A 3933-nucleotide genomic window follows, 5' to 3' on the forward strand; every position below is an offset into this window, starting at 1 on the left:
ACCCCATGCAACTGAGATGAACGCTCTACCACTGAGCCACCGCGGCCCCCACACAGGAAATTTATCTGTTATCACAATCGTCTGCTAATTTATATTTGTATAACCAATCACCAGGTATAAGACTGAAATACATGAGACGCAAGAGGCATCTTGCTATGTTTGAAAGTAACCACAAGAACTCCGAATGAGACTAGACGAATATACTAAAAGCAATAGGTTTAGCAAAGAAAATAAAGAGCGCCCCCTCCTTCTCAGTGCCATAAATCTGTCCTCGAAAAGGACGAGAGGGCTAGAAAATTTCATTCCACAGATGTGAAATGGACAGAGTTTAAAAACCTGTTTTAAATGGCTAGCCCGAATTTCCCTCACGCTGCTAATACAAACAGGGAGAAGCAGAGATCGCACTGTTGCAAATCTTCACATGAAAAAAAAGGGGGGAATGAATAACTTAATTGGAGGCTTTTAGTAAAATTATAAGCTCATATAACAAATCCTTTATTATCGACCTGACTCTATGCAAATTTTTATAAGGATTTGTTCATTGCTTGCTGAGAAAAACACGAAAAAAGTTCCAATGTTATTAGATAGGGGAAAACTCGACTCAGCGAAGAGGTAGCAACAGCCTTAAGGGTTGAGAAAGATCACAGTAAATGAAATGCACATTATCAAAGTTGAAGCAAGCATGGGCACCCAAAAGGGGACGAAAGGGCCAGGCCCCACCTGGCTTACGACAAGTATAATGTATATGTATAATTTCTTAAGATTTTCTTAATACAAATAAAAATACCAAACGTAATATAGTAACGAGGGAGATGACCACCCTAAAAACATTCTTCGGGCCCTCATGCAAGCAAGTAGGCTTTCTTGTCCATTCGTCCAGAGAGTGGAGCGAATACTAAGAAAAGACGGGCGGTACAAATGGGTTCTTTAAAAATCATTTCTGAGGGAAATTTTAACTTAAGTTCCTAATGACTCACAATCGCTGTCCAGTGCTTAATGCTCACTTTGTTAATATCTATTAGTCATTTGTCATTCGTCAACATTTTCATTTCTATCCTAAGTCATTTCGTTTTTGTTTATATTTTTAATTTATAATGATGTGTGCTTTCACTTTTTAATAGTACTTTGTTTTTCATGTAATAATAATGACCAACGATATAAAACTAAGTGAGCATTTTATCGGAAAGAAAGCTACAAAACGTGAAAGAAGATAAGAGGCAACCGAAGGCTCTAAAAGAGTTTCTTTCGAGTGATGGACAAAATTAGACAAATATTGAGGTGGGGAGTTGTCAATATCAGTCACTGTTAACGAAGCATTTACAAAATTAGACAAATATTGAGGTGGGGAGTTGTCAATATCAGTCACTGTTAACGAAGCATTTGCAGGTCGACATTCTTTTGAAGCTGACAAATTTATTTTAACCTGATTGCAGTAATTTAATTGTTGAATTAAAATGGAACGATACGGTCATTTCGGTTACGGGTCTGAATTAAATTTCATGTATTTCAAAATTTGTTTGAATACAATTAGTTTTCACGTGGCATATAAGTATAGAACTTGAAAGAATATAATCGAAAGCGACGAAAGGTCATTTGGATGACAAGTATTTTTTTCAGTACTCTCACTTTCAATCACAGCAGCGTATACAGATGCTCGTTTTATTATGACAGATAACAATAATTATTAATCCATTCTCTGCTAATAAATTTAGATGGAGCGATATTTTAAATTAGTAATAATTCTAATGCAAAGTAGAGTTTTGATTATTAGTTACTTGTGTTCAGGGATGTACCGACATAGGTGCTACGGATGCGCAAGGGGCCAGGTCGAGACAGAATTTTCCAGACAAAATTCGAGTCGAGACACGGCTCTTCCAATAGAGAAATATACATTTTTCGAGTCGAGCCATCACTTTTACAGCACATTTTCGAGACGAGACAGCCACAAATCTTGTATCGTGCTCATCCCTAATAGGTGCAGTTTTCTATTCAGAAAACATCTTCCGGGGGGCACACTTAGTAGGGCCACTGCTGGTACTCTTTTATTTATTATTATATTATAGACGTATTATTTTGATCTCCTCCCGGGGGGAGTGGCCCCCTAAAATATGTGTGGACGAAACACTGAACAGGCAGTCTGAGAGTCTGGATCCCCCAATTAGCATAATTTCAGGGGGCAAATACACAAAATTATTTGCATTTTGTAGGCTATTCCGAAAAAATCTTCGGACCTCAATGGGTGCATCATTACTTGTGTTTACATTGTGTTACTGCCTGATTTCGAACGTCTATGTTGGAAAGAAACATGAAAGAATTGAATTGTTCTATAGGCATAAGGGGCCCTGAAAAGAATTTTTGCGGAGAAACCTGATTTTAAAGTTCTGCCACTGATCGGGGACAAATTACATATAAATTAAGACACACTGTCATTTGTTGTGTATTGAACTAGTTTAACTAAAATTAATAAAGAATTATTTGAAATCAAGTATATCTCAAGAACGATTAAATGGACTAGCTTTGATGGCCATTGAAGATGACATTCTGAATGAAATTGATATGGATGCAATAATAAGAGATTTTGCCAAATTGAAAGCCAGAAAAGTGTCTTTATAACATGAACTTTACAGTAACAAAGAAAACGAGAAATTAAGCTAATTACCATATTTGTATCACTAGAAAACACTATTTAAATATGCTTTTAATGAAGTTTAAGAGCATATCTCTTTGTCAAAATCAAACCTGTGATAATGTTAGACTTGAAGCTCATTAGTTTTATTCTATTTCGACTTTTATGTTTCAACTGTATTTGTCAAAATACATCTTAGGTATACATTTTAGTTGTTTCCTGTGCTTATTTAATAATAATAATAATAATAATAAATTATTAAAACTGGAACTTTGGTCATGATTCATCCACAGTTAATTAGGTTTAATTTTGCCATTTTCCTTTAATACTCACTGGAAGACTGAATTATTATATATTGAAGAAATTTGTAATTGTAACAATTATCTGAAGAATTTTTGTCCATTACAGCATTCAATTCTTTTATTATCATATAGGCGAGGCGCCTAAATATTATTTGCTTACAGTTACGAAATGTCTACAACCGACCCTGTTACTGTTATATATATATATATATATATATATAAGAGAGAGAGAGAGAGACAAAGTTTTGACTCAGAAAAAGTACTGTTGAACGTACGATGCTACATGGGCTCCTGGAGGGTGCACAATTTACCCCTAAAAATGCTTTCGATCACTGAAATAAATTCCTGCCTACGCCCCTGTAAAGCAGTAAGAATGTTAGGGACTGATCAGGGGGTAATGCCTCCCTGGAGCAACGACAGTTCCCCAGAAATCATACCTCTGATAGGTCCGGATGTGACACCAGTATTTGTGTGTTACCACTCTTCCCTCTCAGTGTACTGAAACTTAAGTCAAAGGAACTGTTCTGAAATCTTCACCGATTCTCTCCTCTGAAACCGTATGCGAATGGGGCCGACCTTGGTCATATACCACATCTGGAATATTACTATCTATGTCAGATATACCGAAAAATATATATTTGACACAAATATAGGATGTTTCGATTTTATTTTATTTATTTTTTGCCTGTCACCCTCCCACTCTGAACTCCATGCCAACCAAGGCTTAACTTCTACCTAAGCAACATCGACAGCGTCACTATTCATCTGCGACCACGAAAACTATGATTTCGATACTAATATTGTTCATATTTGACTACTTTTACATGTCCCTTCCCCCTTATTACGAATGACTTCAGTGTCTCGCCTCACTGGAGCAATTTCAACAAACTTAAGTATAGTTATAAACCACCACCTGTAAAATAAATGTGCGGGTGTTCTTTTTCGGAGAGGAATTCATTAGCTGCTTTTCCAATGTGGTGGCTTTATTCGCTTCCCATGCTAAAG

Source organism: Thermobia domestica, chromosome 12 (assembly GCF_964235325.1).
Source record: "Thermobia domestica chromosome 12, izTheDome1.hap1.1, whole genome shotgun sequence".
Lineage (NCBI taxonomy): Eukaryota > Metazoa > Arthropoda > Insecta > Zygentoma > Lepismatidae > Thermobia > Thermobia domestica.